This window comes from Calypte anna, chromosome 1, assembly GCF_003957555.1.
Source record: "Calypte anna isolate BGI_N300 chromosome 1, bCalAnn1_v1.p, whole genome shotgun sequence".
NCBI classification, from domain to species: domain Eukaryota; kingdom Metazoa; phylum Chordata; class Aves; order Apodiformes; family Trochilidae; genus Calypte; species Calypte anna.
The window spans coordinates 13,865,536-13,878,351 of record NC_044244.1 but is presented as its reverse complement, the minus strand read 5'-3'; the positions used below and the strand labels follow the sequence as shown (position 1 = coordinate 13,878,351).

At 41.2% G+C, this 12,816-nt stretch overlaps 1 long non-coding RNA gene across 1 annotated transcript; it reads right to left on the bottom strand.

Annotated features, from left to right (window-relative positions):
- Positions 1–253: 253 nt before the first annotated feature.
- On the bottom strand, positions 254–1,780 carry LOC115599713. The gene is made up of 2 exons (XR_003988574.1): positions 1,389–1,780; positions 254–504 (listed from the first exon to the last, which is right to left on the bottom strand). It is a non-coding gene; the product is annotated as an uncharacterized LOC115599713 (long non-coding RNA).
- Positions 1,781–12,816: the final 11,036 nt, after the last annotated feature.

Below are 12,816 nucleotides of genomic sequence, written 5' to 3'. Positions count from 1 at the left end.
TTTTTTTCTTACTCAGAGCTTTGTGTCTTAGAAGATAAATGTACAACAATCCACCGCTGGTAGCTTGCACAGCTGATGCTCTGTACAGAGGGGCTGTAGGAAACAACCTTCCAGAGTGAGGCAACAACTTGTCATACAGGTGTCAGGCCCTATTTTTGTTGCACATAATTTTTACTTTCTTCTAGGGAAGATCCAACATCAACATTGCTGTCATAGCAGCTGCACAACAAAATAAGTTATTTCCTCTCTGAGCTTGTTCCATTGCTCTGGATTTTATTTTTGTGCTAAACCTCAAGCAGCAGTGTGACCCCACCCTGTGCTAGGGCACTCTACACATCCCCTGCCACAGGAAAGGCACTGGGAAAACATCAGCAAAGCAAAATGGGCCACAAAATGCCCAAATGCCTTCCCCAGAAACATGCTTCTAAGGCAGAGTTTTCTGGACTCTTGGGGTAGCCAAGGACTCTTCTTGCAGCATACACCCTTCCTACCGGAGCTGTAAGCCTAAAAGGGGACAAAGAATCCAATTCTTGGCACAACCTTCAGTTCAAACTTCCTCCAGAAGTCAGAAGATACAGAAACCCTTTGTCTGTTTGTGCAAATAATGGAGGAAAAACAAAACAAAACATTGACAAGCCTCTTATTGTTTTTCCTTTCCTTAATAATAATTCTTACAATACGACAAAAGAGATAACTCTTATCCCAAGAGAAGCAGGTTCTGCCTCAGTGTGGTGGTGCTGATGTCCACGAGAGGGCTATTAGCAAGGGGCTGTGGGTATTTTACCCTAAGATAGAACTAAAAATGCACTGCCAGCTGACTGCACAATTCATAGGCACCCTTGTTTCCCAGCAAGCTCTTGCATAAGCTCTGGATCAAACCAATGTGTCCTTGCAGGGGCTGCCGCAGGAAGCAGCAGCTGCAATGTGAGCCCCTCTGCCCAAAGCAGCTCCTGCAGCTACAGCCTCATTAATGACTTCCCAGCAGCCGGGGGCAGCTGCGGGGACTCTGCTGCCTCCAGCGCTGGTTCCTTACAGGCTCCTGGACAATCTGCTGCATCGTCAGTCTGAAGTGAGTCCCATGCTGAGGACTGATTTTTCTTAATAGTGAAATAAAAAATAGTTTATTCACACAGAGCTGAAAGATTTTGTTGGATCCAAAACAATATGTTCTGTGTCTGTTCAGCTTGAAATATATTATCATTATTATATAAGGCAAATTTCAGAATAAAATCTGCTTGCAGAATTAAAAACTACAGCATTTTAATCGAAAACATGAAAAAATTTAGTATTTTAATTTCTATACGTGCATATTCTATATACACATGTAATGTACATTAGTCAAAACATTTAATATATTTTTATTCTCTTTATATATTGTGTACCATTACCTTCATCCAAAAGATACTTTCTGAATTAGATACTGGTTTTGGTCAATAGAAGAGAGGTGTGGAAGGAATAAATGGTCTATCAGAAAGGAAAGATAATAATAAGATGCAAACCCCAAGTCCTTTTCTTTCTGACATTTTTCTTCTATTCACTTTTGCAGTCACCAGCAGAGATGTCAGCTCTTCTGACTGCACCTTGAGTGAAATTCAAGCCAGTCTTGAGGGCAACATGAATGTCAGCATAGCGTAGATGGAGAGGTCCCACTCGAGAAGTATGTGATCTGCTGGTTCATTGCACAGGGCTGAACGTGACCTTTAGATTGCTCCTTCAGCTCATCTGTGACTTTGCACATTATCTCTGGGACACTGAGCATGGCAGGACCTCTCCAGGAGAATTCCACAGTGTTGCCAGCTCTCAGATGCCTGGTCCCCTAGGACGCAATGTACTTCTGTCCCCAGCTTCTGCAGTCATATGAGTATGTGAGGATCTCAGCTTTCATGACAATGAAAAGTAGGTTCTAGTCCTGGAGACTGCAGAGAAAAGCTGGCAAATGTCACCTCCTAAAGGCAAAGGATCAGAAGACAGAATGAAAAGGAATCTCAGCTCTATCAAGAGCCTGATTTTTATGCTAACAGCATAGCTTAAAAACAGCATGGTTTTGCAGACCAACCATTAACTTTTGAATATTGGAAGAAGAAATTATATTGTTAAATTCTTGAAGAGAATAAAAATTGCTCCTTGCTTTTTCCTTCTTCTGTCCCTGCCCTTCCTCCTTGTTTTCTAAGGCTCTAGCCTATTGCTTAAGCTCCCTGGTCTTTCTCAGTTCAGAGATACCATTGGAGGAGGATGCTGTCAAGCAGTCAGATGGAGTGTGAGTACTGGGAATTTTCCAGGGTTCCAAAATGTTTTCCTTGCCCCTGCCAAAGCTAACAGCAGCAGTCACTGAACACGTGCCACTGGAAAATCACAAGTGGGCTGCCTGCCAAGCATGCAGAACTCTTTAGACAGAGGCATGTCAGGGTCTTTCGAGTGCGAAGGGACATTGCCACGTGTGAGCCTGGAGGCAGTGCTCCAGGCTGGCCTCAGGCACGTGACAGCCCCTGGCTCTGTTCCCAGCCTGCAGGGCTGGGGCCCAGGCAGGCCCTGCCAGCAGATCCACACTGAGAGCTGCTGGGCTGCATGGGGAAGAGAGCCGTGTGGGAGGACTGGCTGCTCCCCATCAGGAGAGCACTTCGGTTTTTAATGGAGCAGTGTACGTGGCCTGGAATACACCAGCTCAGCTAATGGCTTCCTGACATTCAGTCACACTTCAGCAAGGACACCTCCAATACCCCTTGAATCTTTTACCAAGCCATGAAACCCCTCGTACTTGGCAACAGGAATTTGCCAAAAAGGCTAAAAAGCAGGCTACTGAAATGAGGCTACTGTGAGAGGTGTGTCACCAGTCTGAAATAGAGAATTTTACATTTATGCTGAATATACGTTAATATATAAGATATGGGCAGAAATCAACCAGAACAATGTCCATGCTTACCCTGTAGTCTGTTCTTTGGCAGGGCTCAAAACCAAGGGAGAGAGACCTAAAACTGTGGAAGCACTTCTCCCAGATTCAAATGATGTGTGACACACAGGCTTTGGTGTGGGACTCCAATCTGCCAGTGGAACTGTAGCAAGAAAGGAGATCTTTTTTTACAACCAAACAAATCCCGTTATTATGTCTTGCCCAAAGAAAAGCTGGTGGGAAAGGCTGAAACTGTGTGACCAGGAAAGACCATAATTTTTCATAGAATCATAGAGTAAGCAGTTTGCGTTAGAAAAAAAACCTTTAAAGATCACCTAGTCCAACCTACCTGCCATTGGCTGGGACATCTTTGACTTGATCAGGTTGCTCAAAGCCCCATCCAGCATGACCTTGAATACTATCAATAAAGGGGCATTCACAACTTCTCTGGGCAACCTGTTAGAGTGTTTCAACACCATCATTACAAAAAATTTTTTCCTTGTATCCAATTGTGGTAGTATGTGTCTGGGCAAGGACTTCACTTTACATATAAAGAGAGGAGCAGAGCATTACCACAGGAAAGTACACATCTAAATACAGCTCTTTTTTGGGTTGATTTCTACCTTCTGCTTTTAAGCCAGATTCTTCAAGTAAAGCTATTTCTATGAGACACGCTCAATGGCATTCATTTTTTTAAGATATGACTTCCAAGGAGTAATTCTTAATTTATATGAACTTTGTGAAAAATCAAATAAAGTTCCATCTTAGAGGTTTTGCCAAAACCCTTAGATCCTAAATTCTGCCTTCTGTTAACAATATGCATTTTAATTATGTGCTTGAAATTTGTAGCTTAATGTAAATTGTGTGCACATATGTTATGTGCCAAGCCTATATATACCTGTTTGAGAGTGCTTTAAAAAAAACCCTGCTCTTCTCTCTTGGATGTTGACAGGAAAGCATGGCGAAGGTAGAATCTGGATACTATATATAGCTCAGAATTTGGTATGTGCTCAATGTAGAAGGGATGAAAGGATGAAATAACAATGGATTTATGCCTTTGCAGAACCAGCCAAGCTGAGATAGTCTTGCAGTTTTCTGCCCATGGTCCTCAGAGGTTGTTCCAGCTTTGTGTCTCACTAATACACACTACCAGAATGCTGCCTGGGGCCAACAGACTACCAGGACTAGTGGTAGTCCTTCTGCCACTGGAAAAAAATCCCCAGGAAGCTAATCAAAACATAGTGTTTCCAGTGCTGAAACACAAGATGCATTAGTTCAGAGAACTGCCCCCTGGGTTTGATTGTTTTAAATTATATGTTCATACAGACACACAGTGCACAGCAGCCCATGACCATGAGATGACAGCACAGTGTGTAGCTCTTCCAGCTGGAGGCTCTAAAGCACTGTACACTGGTAAAGGATGTGTTATTGGCTGTGCTTTACCACCAGGCAGATATTTGCTGACATATCACAGTGGCAGTGGCACCAGCATGTATAAATGACCCTGTAGCAACCACATAATGAGGCAACCTAGACTGTCCTAAGCTTTGCTTTCTTCAAAATTTTCTCTGAGTAAAGGGCTCACTTGATGAACGGCTCATGAAATGACTGTACAGCAGGATGCTTACAAAAAAATGGGTTTGGAGCAGACAAGGCAGCATTATTATTCCCTGCCTGTCTGGCTTTTTGCCAGCCTCCTGCTGCCTTCTGTCTCCCATCACAGGAGGCAGGAAAAATTCCCCTAGGATTGATTAACAGGAGAGAGATCCTGTGAAAAACAGAGGCGGTATGAAGGAGGGAGGTGGTGCCTGAAGGGAGAAATCAAGTCTGCAAGGACTGACTCAAGTGCCTGGAGAGCAATGAGAGTTGCTGCAACAGAGAATGAGAAGGAAATCCCAGGCAGCCTTTTCTCTCTATATGGGTGCTCCAACCCTCCCACAAAAATGCTGCTTCTATATGAGAAAATTCAAGAGCTGCAAGGAGAACCACCTGCTCTAGAGTGCTGTCTGTGGAGAAGCTGGTGAAGCACTCTGGAGCAGGAACTGGGCACATGGACGTGCTTCCAAATAATTCCCAGGTATAGTTCAGGTGCAAGGATGGTATAGAAATTGTTCTCACCAGATCATACAGCCACCATGGCTTGAAGGCTTTATGAGCAGAGAGCCAGGTGACACCATTGGAGTTTGGATTGACAGGAAGCTGAACATGAGCCAGCAGTGTGCCCAGGCAGCCAAGAAAGCCAATGGCATCCTGGCCTGTATCAGGAACAGCGTGGCCAGCAGGTCCAAGGAAGGGATTCTGCCCCTGTACTCAGCCCTGGTGAGGCCACACCTCGAGTACTGTGTCCAGTTCTGGGCCCCTCAGTTTAGGAAAGATATCGAGGTCCTGGAGCAGGTTCAAAGGAGGGCAACCAGGCTGGTGAAGGGACTCGAGCACAGACCCTATGAGGAGAGGCTGAGGGAGCTGGGGCTGTTCAGCCTGGAGAAGAGAAGGCTCAGAGAAGACCTCATCACTCTCTACAACTACCTGAAAGGAGGTTGTAACCGGGTGGACGTTGGTCTCTTTTGCCAGGCAACTCTCAGCAAGACCAGAGGGCATGGTCTCAAGTTGTGCCAGGGGAGGTTTAGGTTGGACATTAGAAAGAATTTCTTTACGGAGAGGGTGATCAGACATTGGAATGGGCTGCCCAGGGAAGTAGTGGATTCTCCATCCCTGGAGATATTTAAAATGAGACTGGATGTGGCACTCAGTGCCATGGTCTGGTAACTGCAGCAGTAGTGGATCAAGGATTGGACTTGATGATCTCTGAGGTACCTTCCAACCCAGCCAATTCTATGATTCTATGTCAGCTGGTCTCCATGTCCAGGAAGGTCCCCAGTCACCTTTAATTTACAACAGCTGAAGCATCTTCATTTAATCTGGTTGGATAATAACTGAATTAACTACATAGCAATACTTTAATTTTATTTGCCCTCTATTTCAGTCTTCACTTTTCATTGCTGTTTGCATTTTACTTAACCCATATGCACTTTTGCAATGTGAGATCTAAAAGATATGATTTACCCAGTGCATTTCATTGCTTCCAAATTCTTAACAGATTCTCTACAAATATCTACTATGTCTCATTTGGTAGACAAGTAACACCTGACTGATCATCTGTATTTGTGCAATTATTCCACCCAAGCACACAAGACTTACTTTCTCACCATTTAGAATGAGAAATAATTGTACTGTTGAACGTATTAATTTCTATTTTGTGGCCTGATGTCCATCACCTGGATTTGAGTTATAAATCTCTCATGTTTCAGGGCTCATTATGCACTGATTGCATAAGCTATTATTACCAGGATAAATGTGGAATTAAGCTGAAAATCACAATTAATCATTTGACCAGTTCTACAAATAAGGACAGCCAACATCTACTGTCTCTAAGTTCATGTATATTTAAGTTTGCTGCCAGAAAATCTGAGTTTTTAGCTGCCTTGATTTCTGTTATAATCAGAAATATCAGATTTCAGATTAAAAATATTTTGCATAGTTAGTTCGCTAACTCGAGTGTGTTGGCTTGCCTTTTAAAGACTATCATATTCGAAATATGTGGATAGGCAATAAAGTAGCAAGATGTCAAATAATCATTGTTTGTATCCTTCCATTGTTTTCTCAAAAAATATTTTGATATGGTTTTAAAGATGATTAAGTTGACTGCTAAGATGTTTGTTCCCAAAATGTTTTTGGTTTTGCAAGTCTGATAATGCTTCAGGACTATTTCCATCTGGTAGTAATAGTCCTGTTTGTTCTGGAACATCTTGGTTTATATTATGCCTCTGTGTCACAAAAATCTATTGAAATCATGCAACACACCAATCTCTCTGCCAAAGTCAATAAACTTACTACTTGCTGAAGAAAACAGTAAACAACAGAACTTCATAATGATGTCATTAACACATCCTTTGTCAACAGTGGGGAAATCTGGAACCTTCAAGAAAAATAAAGAAAAAAATGTAATGCATTCAGTTCAGTTGTATAGTTAATTATACATAAACTTCTAATGAGATTTGGTTAGAAAGGCAAACAATTTTCGAAGCAGCATTAGCTGCACAGCAGCATAACAGCACTAGTTTAGCATGTAGAGTGGATGCTGGATTTTTTCCATCGATCAGATAAATGGACACACTTTAAAAGTGCTTTAATTCTGAGAGTCAGTATGCTACGACAGGCCCTTTGCAATTGGTATATTCATCTGAGCTGATCTTGAACCCAGTTCAGGATTCAAATTCAGTACACTTGGGAGCTCTCAGGGGATTTTGTCTTATGCTGCATTTTCTGCTGAGCCTGCTCTTAGTGTTAAAAAAACCCTTGGGATGTTGCCCCAAGCCACCTCTTACTTCGTGCCAGCACAAGCCTCTGCACATCCATTTGGCAGACAAAAGAGAACCCATTCCTGAATGTATTTATTGTTCTGATCAGTACCAATGTGTGACAGTATAAACTTCTGCAGAGAACAGTGAAGTCACAAGTGAGGATGTTTATTGAACAGCCAGTGCCAACGAAGCAGCATGTAAAGCACTGGAAAACACGTGAAAGGGAAGGGTTTTACCCAATTTAAAAAAAAAATTTAAAAATAAAATAAATAAAAAAAAAACCCAACAAACTAATTTCACTACAGAGGTGTGCTTTGCCGAATGGTACAGAGCACGTGTAGTAGTAAATGCTAGGCTTTAGTGGGACCAACCTATTTTCAGAGATGTGACTGATAGCCTATGCCAAGCTTCACTGGTGTGGCTGCAGCAGAGAATATGTTCTACCACCTTTTATCCATGCTTTCCACTTTAAATCAGCATTCTTCATGTCTTCCTTTAATCCAAGAAATCCTGCTGGGTTTAACAGACCACAAACATAAATTTAATATTGATTTATTAAATTAATAATAAACTCCTTATCCTGAAAATGGGAAATTTCCACCCTGTGCACTATCACAACACGCCACTAGATGGTACAAGAGGATTCTGCTTGAACAGTTCAGCAGCCACTCAGCATGCCCAGAAAAAAACAGATGCCAGTAAGCAACTATATTAATTCTGTCTGAAGATTCGTAAGTCTACAGTGCAATGTAGAATTTTTATTCCAAGTGCATACATCATATTTCCTATCCTTTATATTTAATTGCTATATTTCAGAACTCTGTCTTCAGCAATGACTTTCCAAGGTGTATTTATAGAACAAGCACATACCAGATACTGTACAGGACAGGTCCCACAGCTACCTACTTAACACCTACAAAGTGATGCGCCATGAAAATTAACCCACGAGATTCGTAGATTGTGGTCACCCGTGGAAATCTCACAGCCTGGGAGGGCAAGAACAGCTACCAGAAACTTCTGCTCTGAAACATCCACCAGAGGAGCTGCTGGCTCTCTGGGAAGGGCTGCCTTCCCTCCTGCCCTTTGGAAGCAGACACAGAAATGTAGGGGGCAAAGGGACTTTACTGCCTGCACTTCAGTGGCTTTCACACAGATCAAGGAGAATACCAGGACTTTTTACATTTGCAGCAGAAGAAAATTAAAATTCAAGGCAGCAAGGGTACTAATGAGTAACATCATAGATCAGGACAAAGCTGTTATGAGTAAACTAAATGCCTAGAAATTATTTTTTAACATTTGATACAGTGGCTCAGAAAATCTAGCTTGTATTAACCACAGAATTAAAAACTTGCTCAGATGTGGTAGATGAATGGCATCTACGGTGAAATATGGCTCAAGGACTGTAAGCAAAGGGAAACAGTAAGCAATGAGTTCCAAAGTCTTGGAATCAAGCCAGAGATGTGCCACAGAAATCGGGGAAAAGTAACCATGTAGCTTAGTGTTGTTATTGAAGTCAAAATATAAATAATTGGTGTAAAAATAACGAACAAGTCTAAAGAGGAAAGATTTAAAACATCAGAGTACTTGAGCAAGCAAAATGATTAAGAGATAATAGAAAACCAACAGACAACTAATAAAATGGACAGAAAATTGCAGCCTATAGCATCACAGGGAGCTACCTGTAGACAGCTATTTGGCAGGTGGAGTTATTTAATATGGGAGGAAAAAAAGCACTTTCCCCACCTGGTTTTTCAAAATTATGGCAGGCTGCTGAACAGACAGGATTATGGACAGAGTGGTCCCATGCAATGGGATCTCCAGTGCCAGATAAGTATTAAATTAATCATCCACTTTTGCTTTATCTATGAACACAGAGCTCAGGACTTTCCTTGTTTGAACTGCAGAAGGGATTAGGATAGGAAAAAACCCATAATGAATCATCAAGTTTTTTTCCCACTGCTATCACAAGCAACAATATTGCAAATATTCTGAGCTCTCTCTTAAAACAACTTCCAGTGTTTTGCCTTCTGTTGGAAGACATTCTAGTATCTTAGACTTTATACTCAGCATAAATTGTATTATTTGATGATATGCAGTGATCCCTGTGATGAAACTGTCATTTAGTATAAATCTCTGCCTTCTCTGTCTATACTCCCTTGTGTACTTCAAGACAGCAGTAATACCTTCAGTTACTCTTAATTTTGCTAAGCTAAACCACTCAAGTTCTTTCCATCTAAGAAAATGAGCTCTCCATGACCTTTAAGCATACAGCTAGCTGGAATTAATCTTCCACAAGCATTAGTAAATGAGCCTGCTGTACAATGCTCCAGAGGAAGTTCACTCTCTCCTCACACAGGAGCACTAGAACTTTGCTGTCTCTGCTGGAGACATCTCCCCAGGGCAGCCATGAATCCTCCTGGTCTCTCCCAACACAGCTGTATAAGCATCACAGTTTTGTCCTCCTTTTTATTTTCCATGGAATGGGACTCAGCATACTGAGAAATTGTGAAATTGTTCTTACTTTTTCAATAATAACATTAATTCTCAGTTAAAAAGCTACCAGTTACCTAATTTCTAATTAAATCTGTGTTTCACATCAGTTTTATATCCTTTTGGAGTCATCAAGTATCAGGCCACATACCTTGCAGAACTTGGAAGTGTGTTACAGGACAACTACTAATGGCCCAGTATTTTGATCATCACTGCTTAAGCATTGATTAATAAACAAAAACTAACTCCTAAATGACCATGTAGCTTGACATTAACTAATTATTCTAATTTAATTCTCTATCAAGAGGGTTCTGGACCAGTCACCCTCTTTTTTCATAGGAATAGTGATAAATGGATAGGCCTATACTGCTGTAATATCAGACACCTGGATCTTGTCCAGTGTTTCAAAAATGGCCAGCAATCATGGCTGGTATTCAGGGAGCTTCTTTATCAGTTCTGTCCAAGCTGGGTTTGTTGGGTATTGACAACTGATATAAAACCTTCAGCAGATGTGACCCAACACTCCCCTGAGGTCTGCTGGAATAGTGGAATGGAGAGAATTTATTACATAATTAGCATATTAATACTTTCCTGCTTTTTTCAGCCTAAAAATATTGACCATTCCTGCCTTTTGGGTTTTTTTTCTGGTTTTGTGTTTTGGTTTGGTTTGGGCTTTTGGGTTAGTTGGTTGGTTTTTTGTTTGTTTTTGTGGGGTTTTTGTTTTGTTTCTTTGTTTTTTTGTTTTTGTTAGTTAATTTCCATAATTTTTTTCTACTTGCTTTGGTATAATCTCTTTTCTTACCCCTATGTTTCAAAAATATATTGCTGTTGCCTGCAAGGCTGTAGACCATGTACTGGTCCTTGGTCCATTTGCTTTCTTATTACTGCTGCCTTCTAATTCAGATTCATTATTACCAACTTCTCCTTTCTCCCATTTGTTATAGAATTTTTATCTTCTGTCACTTTCTCTCTAAGCCAAACTGATTTCCCAAGAAAAATAACTCTTTTTTTTCTGTAGTGGGCTTTTCCAGTGCTCTTAAACAGTCTACCTGCTTAAATTCTTCCATGCTAAGTTGATTCAGGATTGGTTTCAGCTTATGAAATTAGCCCTGTGGAAAGACTATCTATATTTAATGTTCTTGATATCACTTTGGAGTGCAATCAACTACTAAAATGTTCCAAAATACTTTTAACCCCAGTGGAAAGAGGTATGTGGAGCGCAAAATTAAGAGCCTTACTTCAATTTTGAAATAAAGAGCCCACATCTAGAACATTGTATATAGTTCAGTGTACATCCACACCAGACATCTGACACCTGAAAAGACTTAGGGAAGAAAAAAATATCAATCAGGCTGAGAACATTTTTGAGGAATGCTTTAAATAATTAAACCCTTTTAAGTAACTGACATGTGAAAAAGGAGAGGAAACAAATAAGTGCCTCTATATATATTTTAGGGAGATACATTTCTTACAGGGTTTAAATAGAAGATGCGGGAGGGGGAAGACAGAGGAAAAAAACCTGAGATAAATAGGATAGGGGGCAGGGTGTTGCTTGGTTTATTTTGACTGAACCAAGAATTTATATGCCACTTACATATGGAACAGTTTTTCTCAGGCATGTAGAGTGGGGAGAGAACAAGCAAATAATTACTGCATCTTTTATCTTAGTCTGTCCCTCTTTTTATATTCCTGTTTTACTCTTTAAAGGCACTGGATATTCAGACAGATCAGCTAATCAAGGTGAACCCTCACTGCTTGTCTGGATCATGGGGGTTTCTTGTGAGAGTCATCTACTACCTGGAGAGTAGAGAGAATAGATAGTTTCCCATAGGATAAGTTTTCCTGGATTGCACACTGCTCATTTGATTTTATGACAGACTCTTAAAACGTCAGAGAGCCTTTCACCAGCTGAGCTGGAAACAGTGCCATGAAATACAGAAAAAGCCCACTGACAGTTCCACAGACTCTCCTCCTGGACTTGGATCCTACAAGACCTGCACAGCCCGAACTAAAGCACATTTTAGTTGCATCACTGCAATATCCCTGTAAAAGAGACCCTGGGAGATTAGCACAGCTCTGCTGTAGCCTTGTTCCCTAATTTTCACTCACTGTTCACCTCCACTGCATTGAAGAGGAATTAATTTCTGCACCAAAATCACAGGTTATTGTTCTCCCCCTTGCAAGATATGCAATGACATATCTTGTGAAGTCAAATTAAGATAATAAATTTTATTGTCTAAACCTTATCATGGAAGTACTCAGCCGTTTCCAAGCATATCTAAAGCACTCTCAAAGCCATAGGATGAAGGCTCAAAGGGCTTATGGCACCACAGAGCAATGCATTTGCAGGAGCTGGAGCTTTCTCAAGGCTGTGTCCAAGACCACACCAGAGCACACCCAGAGGGTCCAGACCTTCAGATCTTGTCATCTTCACCTGGAAATGCAAAGTGCCATCCTGCAGATTGGTGGCTTGGCCCTTCCTGAGGATTCCCATTCCTGTGACACCCTGCAGTGATTTCTAGCAGGGCTAAGAGTGTTTTAGTACTCTGGCTGCTCCAGAGAAGCTGATCATTTTTGTGCTTCAAAAGCCTGCACACATCTGGGAGTGCTCTATTCCCTTGAGAGAATTAAGACAAATGTTAGAAATCTAATTTAGCATATGCTTGATGATACCTGTGCACTCTGCTAGAGTCCTGGTGGGGCTCAGCACCTTGGCCTCAGCTCTTTGAGCATTTGTAGAATACCCTTACTCTGCCACAGAAAGTTTCACAGCCAGACACGCAGGTGCTGTCACCCTTCAGTGCATTGTGCACCAGGTGTGCTTTACACCCACAAACACATATTCTTGGAAATTTCCAATAGACAGTAAAAGTAGTCATCACTTCTAATCAATTAATTACTAATCTTAACAGGAATCTTACACATTAATATCCTAGCAAGCTAGCACTTACATCAGATTTAGGTCATCTACAGATATTGGAACTAACAGAATCAGTAATACTAATTAATTGTGTTTTTAAGTATCAATTATGTCATTTTCATGTGATAAAGGAGCCTATTTCATCAATTTTAAAAGTT